Here is an 11834-nt window from a genome sequence, read left to right on the forward strand (position 1 = left end):
AGCTGGAATTTCAGCTATCCTGGTCCACTCTCATGGATATTACTAAGGCAGGGGAAGATTAAATGCCAGGAGGATTTTATTGGTATGATTACTAGAGTGTTGGCTTCCTACCCTATGGAGTAGAGTTCAAATCCCAACAGTGGATGGGATTTTTCAAATACTGCCAGATCCCCGCTTGAGTGCTTTGTTGAGGGCAGTTAAAATTGAAGTACAGCTCTCTGTCTATGTTTAACACTGCACCTCCTAGTGGCAGATCTAGGTCAGGACCAAAGGGAGGCATAGCTACGTGAATTACCTCATTACCATGGGCCAGGGAATTCCTCCCAGCCAAAGGGGGGAATTTTGGAATGCTTTGATGAATAAGACAATACTATGCACATTTAGTACGTCATTTTATTGGTACCAAAGCATGTAAAATTGTCCCAAAGCTTAAGTTTTATGTTAGTAAATTTACCATAAAATATAACTAAATACTTTAGTACACAGCAGTAACCTCCAAAAATTTCAATTTTACCTAGTCTATGTTTCAACTCAATGGGGGAGGCTTTAGCCCCCTTCCCCCTCTCCCCCGTAGGGAGCTACAGGGGTGCAGCTAGGAATTAAAATTAGGGGGGTTATTAGAATCCCCAGTAGTAGTATAGAATACCCGCCAGATGTGTGGGCCCGCCCCAAACAATTTTTAATATAAATGGTTCAAAATGAGTTTTACAAAATATTTTATCAATCCTTACACTCTTCTATAAGTAATATAAATCCAATTAAGTAAAATTTCTCTGAGCTGTGGGGGAGGGGGTTTCCCCCAAAACCCACCCCTTGTTACACCACTGGAGACCTATTACCCACATAAAATTGCCACTGGTACCTTCCAAGCATTTATTTGGGACTTTGAACCCCCTGCGAGCTATGGTTTTGGTAGGCGATTCCACGAGAAGATTTATCGAGCCTTATTGGGATCTTCACTTTTGCCAATGGTTGAATATGAGTTCCTTGAGGAATTAGATAAAGAAGATCCTCAAGATTAACATGAGAAGATAATGGGTTAGTGCAGGGGTCTCCAATTTACTAGGCCACGAGGGCCACATTCCAAGTTCCGAATCGCCCCGCGGGCCAGATGGCAAATTTGCCGATGACTGAAGTATTTGATACCAAAGTCTACCGAAGAATCCGGTGGAGTATTTCTTATTTTTCGAACAGTTGACAGCGACTTTGACGTGCAGTACAGCGCTGTAATGCTCTTAGCGGCGTCTCACAGAGTTAAACAAGCGAGAATCACACACTACTTGAAACGAGTGCGAAGGCCGGATAAAAGCCCTCTGCGGGCCGTATTTTGGAGACCCCTGGGTCAGTGGATGAAGCAGGGAGATTACAACAGCATCATCAGGCCACATGGAACATTAGAACTATAGATATGGCAGCCTAAAGATTTCTATAATCTAAAATACTGGCACCAATTCATTGAATAGAAGGGATATTACTACCTCCTTTACTTCCTCACAAAATTGACAACAGAGGCTGACACAAAGCTATTAATAGGTACATTGAGAATGACTAGACATTTTCACATGTCTGGATAGAAACGAGTTGACATTTCTTTACGTAGCAGTTCACCTACTGAAAACCGACTCATAAAATTAAAAGGAGAGAAGGTTGAAGGTAGACAACAAACAATAGACCAAATTAATTCCAATTAACAACTTATGTCCATTTATTACATTAAAATCCTACAATTGAAAACACAGAATTACCATAAACACTTTAAGAACTACTTATCACATAATGGCTGGGATATTTTCTCTGATAACAATTACATTGGAATTAAAAAATCAGACCCATTCAGAGTTTAAAGTATGAGACCTGTTCATAAGCATATTGCAGAGTAGAAAAATAGAAATAGAATAAATACTGAAGTAAGCACCAATGGTCTTCCAACAGCATAAAGATGTGCCTGAAAAATAAAAAGAAAACTGTCAAGCCATGTCTTATTTCTTAACGATTGTACATAAATTTAATTAGACCATTATCGGTGACCTTTCCCCATGTCCTCTTTTTTGTCAGCTTCAACTAGAGTTTCTCAACCAAGGCTGAACTCATAACATGCAATGTTTTACCTAATTGACTGCAAGGGCTTAACACGTGAGTAAGACACAGGAGGTGAAATTGGAATCCATCACTTGTGCTTGAAATCATATTTTGCAAAAAAGGATTTTTGTTTTATAATTGCCAATCCTTTGGCAGACCCGGAGTAAAGACAATCCTAAATATTAAACTCCAAATTAACACCAATGGGCACATTTACCGGGAGTGAGTGCTCACAGCTGTAGCTCTCCGTGAGAGCAAACCACTACACAATACATTCTCAACCTCCTTGAATGGAAAAAGTTGAGTGGGTGCTATGTAGGGGCTTTTGAATAATCTAGCAATACACCATTGCCCACCTAGAGCTAATCTCTGTTCATTTCATTTTGTGGGTGAGATGGTATGGCTTAACCCTTAGAGTGTGGAAACTTTTTTATACGTTTTGCACGTGGACTGAGGAATTTACCCAAAATTATTATTGCTACCTGGATATCTTGCACTTGGGCACATTCCCTCACCGTAAGGATCGCTAAGGGGCTTAATTCTACCAGACTAGCCCTCGTGGCAGGGGGTGCCTCCTGCACAGGGGGTCTCTTCTGCACTGGCTGGCAGCTACAATCGTAAACTCCTGCAGCCCAAGGGTTAATTAACACATTCAATGCGGGCCCTATTTTCATTAAAGTCGTCAGCCGTAAAAATAAGAAAGAAAAATAAGTGAGGTTTCCGCGCCATAACTTCCATTCAAATATTGCTTTTTACAAACGTCGCACACGGTTTGAAAAAGGGAAGCTTGCTGAAGGCCATACACACGATCAGAAGACTCGGAAGTGGATACTAGTCATGTACAGAGGCGGAGAAAGGGCTCCTGACCCAACCTGCAGGGCATGTCAATTGACGTGCTTCGTGCCTCGTACCACGTCAATTGACGTGCTCCGCACTGAAAGTGTTAAGTGGGAAAGTTCCTTGACACGAGACTTTCCCATTGCCAATCAGCAGACGGTAAGCTTGGCCTAACGGTAAACCTTTGGTAATTCATTCGCTGTCAGGCCTCCGTCGTGTTAGCATTAACATTGTAAATCTGCTCATAGAGCAGAATTGCCAAACCTCACGTATTCTCCTTATACGTCTTTAAGTATGCCTTTCACCAATGGTGCCGCATTCAGTGTGGTAGCTGACAATGCCATGGGCTTCTGTGAAGAGATAATCCTCAATGCCTTCCTAATGAGTAAGTATATTGTCCTGGTGCTGGGCCAAAAATACCTGTGGCCATTACTCAAACGTTTTCAGTGAATAATTAAGGAGGCAGTGTATATTTGAGTTCCCTTCTGCCCTTTCTCTCGGTATTACCCGTGCCCCATTAGTGAAACCCTCCCAGAGTGTCCGGGCTCTCACGAAAGCTCACCAGCAAAGACAAAGTGAACAGATTATAATACTTCAGCTCCCACCAATCAGCGATGAGTGCTCAGGCTAGTAGCGGCTGAAAAGAACACTCCGAGAAATGACTGAGCACTCGGACTGAGCCGCTACACTTTGGTCACATTAAGTGGGAAATTCCCTGTAGCACCCCGAGTGCTAACTACCCCTGAATGCACCCAATGAGTACGTACATTACATTTGTCACAGATTTCAAAAGATATGAAAACATTTTTTAAAAAATATTCAGTTTTCACTTCATGCAAGTTCCTATTTTCTAAGGAAAAAACTTACGTCATCACACATAGCAAACAAGGATTACTGCTTCGGTGATATCCTTGATACCATTGCTAAGAGTTGACTCCAACTTGAGGTTATCCCTGAAATACCAAGAAAAATTTTAATTTGGCAAAAATAATGTACAAGTATTAGCATATCTGACATATTTTAAATAAAACTTGGTTGCCAAAGATCAAGGGATAATCTCCGATGGAAAAGAATTGAAATGAAAAAACATTCTTGAAAATATTGAGAGTTGAACTATGCTCACTATATTTTGGCGCTCCCTACACAGGTGATAAATTAATATCTATGCTGAACATTATGTCTGCTACACAAAAAATATTAATATTATCATTTCTATACAACCTTTAATAACTGACAATTCGGCAATGAAATTGGAGAAATGTGCAAGAGCATACAGTAAAAGTTGAGTCGAACAAGCTAAGGTAGCTAAAAAAAAACTTTAAATTTAAAAATACGGCCAACGTTTCATAAAAATTCACCTGTCAAGGAATTCAGATTGAGGGTGACTCCATCGATATCACTTCGAAAATACGTCAGCATATTTCGCATTCTCAATAATTCAGACCTAAGTTCCTTAAGAACACTGAGTTCATTTTCCAGCTCTTCAATTTCGCTCTCCATTGGCTCATTAACTATAATGGATCAACTTATTTTATGCTTTTCCAACAAAAAGTATGCGTTTCAGGAAACGCGGGCACAAAGCATAACAATAATAAAGAAGAATCAAAATTCGCAATTTTCTAGAGGGAACCACCAGCGGAAAGTATATATTTAAAGTAAATTCGAGTGAAAAAACTGAATAAAAAGAAAATTAGAATTATTAATTTCATGAAATTAAGATTGTATTTTTATAAAAGGAAGAACTATTAGCTAATGTAAACGCAAGCGCCAGCATACCGTTTTGTGATGAGGTCGATGAGTACCGCCACGAATATTACAATAGAGGATTCTCAAGTACGCCGCTAGAATTGTTGTCGCTCCGCGCGCATTATATTCAGTTTTCAAATATCGCCACTGGCGGCGCCACCAGGCAAAAGTGTCTATCTTTCACGACGAAATACACGGCAGCAATACGGAACCGAGCCAGTAAATCACATTAACCACACAAGTAAAGCATGTGAGGCAATTGCCAACTGAAATGAAACAATCTGATCACTCCTACCATCGACCAAAACGAAAAATGAGAGCTGACAATCAAGGGGGAACCTGTTATTAGGAATTTTTTGACGCTTTCACATACACGGCAGCAATACGTAACTGAGCCAGTAAATCACATTAACCACACAAGTAAAGCATGTGAGGCGATTGCCAACTGAAATGAAACAATCCGACCACTTCTACCATCGACCAAAATGAAAAATCAGAGCTGACAAGCAAGGGGGAATCTGTTATTAGCAATTTTTTGACGCATCCACATTTAACGCATTGGCTATCTCCCTACCGTCTGACGTCTTGATCACGCCCAGAACTTTCACGTCGTACCATGGGCATTTCACCATCCTAAGGAGAAGCCACGGTGTCACGTCTTCCCCCAAACAAATTATTTTTTGAAGGAAAACACACTGACGTAAAAAAATTATTCTACTTAACCATTGTTCACAAAACAGCTTCATGACAACCCACAAATTTCATAATTTAAAGGCCCAAAATAGCATAAAATATTATCATTTCCCCCAGAGGAGGGTTTCCTTCTCTCCCCCCCCCCCTGCCCCTCCAGGTAGTCCTGGCTATGCCCATGTAAGCATCAATAATATTCCTAAGCTGGAAACATATATATTATATAACATATTTTGATATCCTTTACTGTGATCAATGGATCCATGGCCGTAGATGAACAACTCTCCTCAACAAAGAGGTGATGCCTCCCAATCATTCCAATACTAGCACCTCAAGACTGCACAACAACCAAGACGGTATGTAATAAAGACAGCTATCACATTACTTGATGTAATCTACTTATTAGGAAAGATATGTATTACGATTTCACAGAAAATTGATACCCATTTAATATAAAAACAGTACCCTTAGAACTTGATTCATAAAAGGAGGAATTAAGTATAAGTGAGCAGCAGGAAGTTGATGGTAATGCGAAATAATTACTGAAGATTAGTGCAACCTACCAGAACAATTTTTAAATGAATGAATCATAGTTCTTTCACTTCAAGTGAAATGCTTCTTCAACACTAAGTTGGCGAAAAATGTTAACTCATACAGAAGAGCAGAAAAAGATAAAGTCAAATTGAAAATCATACTCAGTATTTATTTGACATAATAAAAGGTGGTTCAATAGACAGTTCACAAAAATGTAGCACAAAAACTTTGACTCCACGGACACAATCAAGGTTATTCTCACCACAGCATTTTCTCATGCAATAGCCCTTCCATTTCCATATTTTTGAAGTCAGCCGTAATTAATGTACACTTTCATGGTAGAACTACAATGATATATATTCCAGAAGGGAGCCAAAATACTATTCCACAATGGGCATAAGTTGTAAGAAAAATAGTCAATGTTCTTTCTTATAGATGATGTTTGGCCAATCAAAGCATATCTTTGAGCAGCTGCTGCTTGTGTAGCCTCTTGCAAAACCAGAAATGGGTGGGATGTGATTCAGTTCACCACAGCCATATGTTCAAAAAAGGTGCAGGAGTCTCACAATGCCAACGGGTGCTAGTAACATTGATCTGTAATATTGAAAATGCAAATAAGAAATGTGTACACCATGGGCATGCGTATAATGAACAGCAATTTGAAGCAATGCAAAGCAGGAGTTAGTTCACTCAAGGTAATACGAGGTAGGTTGCAAAGTTGAATAGCAATGATTAAAACCACCAAGGAGTTAAAGCACGGAAAACATAACAACCAAAGATGCATACATTACATAATTATCACAGGTATCTATCTTAATTGTTATTTAATATTGTTGGCCATTATCATTGCATTCATTTTGTATTACGAGGTATCCTTGTGCCCCCCAGAACAAAATCCTGGATCTGCCCCTGTCTGATATGCTACCACTTCACAAAAGGGTATATGAGAGTTAATCACCACTTGAATGCTCAGGAAAAGTTTTATTTTCACATATGACTGAAGGGACAGCGGCACCAATAACCACCGCCACCAACAGAAAATTAAAAACTCAAAAATTTGAAATCTCTACTTACTGATGAAAACTTATGAATAAAGTCAAAACCAATACTTTCTCAACACGTCAATGGTGAGAAATTTCCCCTCTATTGTCCATTTTACATAACCATGGCCCAAGCCTGTAAGAACCATAACAATGGCCTCCAATGAAAAACCAGTACCACTGACTCATAGTTTGATGAAAGTTGGCAATTTTCATTCTTCCACGTAAGAATGAAACAGTGTAAAATATTTCTTGCCTATGTCTACTAGTTTTTTTTCAAAACATTTGAAGTTTGGGTGAAACTACAGTTTTTCAATGAATGCGGTCTCCAGAGCCACTTTACTTGCCATACTTTTCATCAAATTCTTATGAAAATTTGCACGTCTACTATAGAAGTCATGAGGATTCCAAATACTAATTAAAAGTAATGCTAAGTGATATTGAAAAACTCTCTAAACTGTTATTTTTCACAAGAATTTAGAAAAGTTTTCGTCAAAAACATGGTCCTATAAAACATCAAGTTTTGACCTGAGGCAATATGTGAATCAAGCCAAATTATTTTTTCTAGTATTCCTTATGGTATGACCCACCACCTTAAAAATAAAATACATATTAGAGATTCTTTTCTCTTTGTTGCTAAAAAAATTCCTTTTCACGACTATGGAGGTCAGGGTTGGGTCTTCCTTTAAGTGTGATGAAATGTTTGTGTTCTATGTCCAAGTAAATATTCATGACATGACTCTAGTACATAGCAAGTGCAAAAATTAAAACATTTTTCATTGCAGGTTGTTTTTCTCCTGATATGAAAAATACATATAATTTTTAAAATAGAACAAAGAACAAACTACAGTGGACGTTGTTCAGTCATTTTACCATGAAAAAAAATAATTTGGCTTGATTCACATACTGCCTCAGGTCAAAATTTGGTGTTTTATGGGACCGTGTTCCAAATTCATTTAAAATTTTTGGTCCAAAAATTTTTATGCAAATTTGACCGCGGGACACCGGTTTGAGATTTGGATGAAAAGTATGACTGAGACTGCATTCATTGAAAAACTGCAGTTACACCCAAAATTCAAATGCTCAAATAATTGGATAGTTAATATAGAATAATAGAAAACTAGACCATTATGACTGTATTAGTTTTCCTGACACAGTAAAACCTCTTTACATCATAGTGAAGGGGACTAAAATTTATGCAATTTGATACATAAATGGGAGATTCACTAAAGAGAGGTTTTGGTGATATGCACCATTTTTTCATATCCTTTGGAAATGAAAGGCACTACTGTCTTTTAAACCATTAAATTTATGCATTTAATTAAACATGCATGCATTAGTAAACATATATTTATTGGTTTAATGATAACACAAAGTGAGCGCCATCACGTTATTCTTACCATGATTAGAAAGAAAACGATGTGATCTCTCTCAATTCAACAGTCACTTAAAATGATTAGGATAGTTGGATATCTTTTTTCTTATATTTACTGTTAGGTATGCTCTCATATGGAACAAAATGGCAAAAAGCTAATGGTTAACGTGAAAACTATGACATAATAAAGGTTTATAAGAAAAAAAGGGTGAAATATGTATCCCTGAAAATGTCAATCCATATACATAATTGTAGCTGCATTAATGGTTTTACTGTAGCGCTATAGAGTTGGTTTGATCATAATCAATTTAAAAAATCAAAAGTAGAAGTCTCAACAAAATTTCAACTTACAATCAAAGTGCAATTGATGAGGCAGCTTTAGCAGAGCAATATTTGCCTGAAGAGTGGTTTTATTAAAAATTTCACTGCTCATTTTTTCATTGAACATATTTCTTAGTTGCTACCATAACCTGCCTTGACCTCACATCTCCATGTACCTGAACAACACCAGCATAGATGGTGAATCTTTGTCCTTTGAAATGTTTCGGAGTAGTGTTTCATGAATATGCTTCATACCAAATGAAAGAAATACACCTGAAATAAAGAGAAATAGATATAAGATGGAATGACAAGATATTTAGAGCACCAAAACAAAGCATGCACACATACCATCAACCCTGACATCCAATAGCTTAAATGCCAAATAGAAGGAACAGCAGACTATTATAATCCATTATCAATTGAAACAACTATGAGGGGCAATAGCTGATGCGTTCAAATAAATAGTAGATGTACCGCATGACTCCACTTCGTGCCAAATGAAAGAGATAAACCTGAAATAAAAAGAAATAGATACTAGACAGAACTGAATGAATGACGAGATTTTAGGAACACCAAAACAAAGAATCCGCACATATCATCAACCCTAACATGTCATAGCTTAAATGTAGTATCATATATTATATGATGACATAAAAATTCTAATTTCTACACACATTACCATGGCCTTCACAGACAACACTTGCATTCACTGTGAATGAGCTGGTTCAGTGAGACATAAGTCAAAGGACATAAGCCATAAGGAGCCAAAATAGAATTCCCCGATGGACTTCAGCCATAAAAAAGATGGACAATCTTTATGGCATACAGTTAGCCAATAAGAGCACATGCTGGAAACCAATGTGATCAGCGCAGTACCACACCTAACTGAACGCAGGTGGTAAGAATTTCAGTTAACTGTAGCCTTATGTCTACATAATAAACACTGAGAAAATGGTGAAGGCATAGAGTGTATGAAATGCATAAAAAACAATGGTGTCCATGGGAATATATGTTCAGCCTTCACAGAGGGCAATATTTCATAACTTAATGAATTTTAATGAAATTAACACATAAGAAGGAAAAAATATCATCATCCTGAGCAGATAACACTGAAAATACCTGTGTCATGCCACTCAAAGTGAAAAGCATTGAAACTAATAGTTCGTATGTAGTTATGAAGAGATTATAATAAGAGCATTAATAGAGTGGAATACTTACATTCACAAAAAGTAACTCTGCAAACTTCTGTATCATGAAAAAAATGCACTATGAAAACACAAGCATTCAGTGTCAGACATAATACAGGCACTCAAATTTTAACTGTTTCCCTCTTATGGTTAAGTCTGTGAATGGAGACAAGAAATGACTAACAGCTTATATCCCATTGTAGACCAGGCCTAAGTCATGATATTGATAGCGGAAATTTGTTGGAAATGTTGGAAAAAATTCGTGAAATATGATTAGGCCAATTATCATATCATGTGCATCGCATTTCACACACCTAAGGCAAACAAAATCAAGTAATTTCGCCCCACCCATCAACAGGCTACTGAGTATATTGCCTTCATCCTCCCACATAAAAATAAATTTGACATTAGAAGGGAAGAAACATAATCTACAATAGATTATATTTCTTCTATTACAATAATGAAATTTATTTCTTCACCAGCTCCATTACTTCATGAACATTTACTAAGATGATTTAAAAGGATATAAGAGGCAAGAAAGGAATAGGACAAATGACGCCACATTAGTAAATCCAACGTCGACTGCATGGTACACCAGAAGAATCAGTGTGTGTAGCATAACAAATGTAGACCAGAATTAGGACACTCCAACAGTATCAAATTCATCAAAAGTGAAAGAGTATTTTTGAAACTGCCCACTTAATTACTACACTATAGTAAACAAATACAGTAATATGATTACCTTTCACCATTGACGGCTTGAACAGACAGACCAGCACATATCTGTTACTCATTCACATCATCAATGAGACGAGAAACTCAGCGAGGTTAAGACTTTTGAGTCCAGGATTAGACATCTCTCTTCCATAGAATAACACCTGAAAAAATCCCATAAAAATATATTGACTCAAAGCACAGCTTGCGATTGCACAGACACTACATGTATATATTGCATAAAGCACACTTCATAGGCGGAAAACCACAAATCAGCGACAAACGAGGACTTCACCTTAACTTTTAGGAGAGCGCTGCTCTCATTTATTACCACTGTTTTTTCGCACTGGACCCCGGCCACTTGATGATGGAACCGTCTTAAAGGTTAATGTCGGTACACCGCTTAATTGATCCCTCTGGAAAGTGGTCCTAAAAGCCAACATCTCGTTCCGATAACTCCCTGTTCACGTGGTATCACCCGCCACCATTTCTGCATTTGGGCAACATTCTGAAAAAATTCATCCAATAATAGCTCCGATTAAATAACACAAGTACATAACTCCAAAGCTCACGCGCAAATTAATAGTAATCCTGCCACAACGCAAGACGACCAACGACGCCATTAGCATATTACGAATGGCAGAATCTAGACCTCGTGAGTTTCAACATAATAATTCCTAATAATGAGCAGTATTATAATATAATCACAGCTTTTTTAAAAGATAAAACCAATTTCTTTGCATTCTCCTGGTCTTTGAAAGCATATTCTTAAAGGAACATTGTAATCATGCCGGCATCCACACACAGCGACCAAGACACGCCGCTACATTGCATTTCTACCCAAAGCTTCACGGTACAATCACTTGTTGGACTCATGGAATTAACCTTGAGTCCGGTAATAAATAATAGTTTCAATTTTTAATAATTTTATCAAAATCTACCAAAAATAGGTGATTTACTTACCCTTGCTTGGAAGAGGCTTACGTTGCGTACTCCCAGCTCCTTACTACGTCTCTTTTGGCAATAGTAGCCTCCTTTCCACCCAGGGACACAGCAACGCCGGTCAGGGCCCATTGCTAAAGCCGAATAAAACTGAATCTACGACTCTCACTACAAAAATTACTGCAAAAATCCGATTAAAGACGGAGCGCGTCGCCCCACTTCCATTAGGCTTAATGGCGAAAATTACACTGACACAGATCTCAATGCCTAGTGGCGCCGCTATACGGCCAATGTTGGCGATCGAATAAAATGCGCGCCAAACGGCAACAGGTTAAAGGCTTCCCATTGGCCCTTCTGGAGACTCCTGTA

At 38.0% G+C, this 11834-nt stretch overlaps 2 long non-coding RNA genes across 3 annotated transcripts; both read right to left on the reverse strand.

The window, feature by feature from the left end:
• Positions 1 to 1677: 1677 nt before the first annotated feature.
• Positions 1678 to 4514, reverse strand: LOC124169692. Its single transcript, XR_006867200.1, has 3 exons — positions 4275 to 4514; positions 3784 to 3869; positions 1678 to 1945 (listed from the first exon to the last, which is right to left on the reverse strand). It is a non-coding gene; the product is annotated as an uncharacterized LOC124169692 (long non-coding RNA).
• Positions 4515 to 6034: 1520 nt separating this feature from the next.
• LOC124169693 lies at positions 6035 to 11834 on the reverse strand. Of its 2 annotated transcripts, none has more exons than XR_006867201.1 (6): positions 11487 to 11834; positions 10819 to 11031; positions 10552 to 10687; positions 8971 to 9134; positions 8653 to 8895; positions 6035 to 6480 (listed from the first exon to the last, which is right to left on the reverse strand). It is a non-coding gene; the product is annotated as an uncharacterized LOC124169693 (long non-coding RNA). The 2 variants fall into 2 exon arrangements; XR_006867202.1 differs by having other exon boundaries at positions 10855 to 11031; positions 11487 to 11833.

Source organism: Ischnura elegans, chromosome 12, assembly GCF_921293095.1.
Source record: "Ischnura elegans chromosome 12, ioIscEleg1.1, whole genome shotgun sequence".
Taxonomy (NCBI): domain Eukaryota; kingdom Metazoa; phylum Arthropoda; class Insecta; order Odonata; family Coenagrionidae; genus Ischnura; species Ischnura elegans.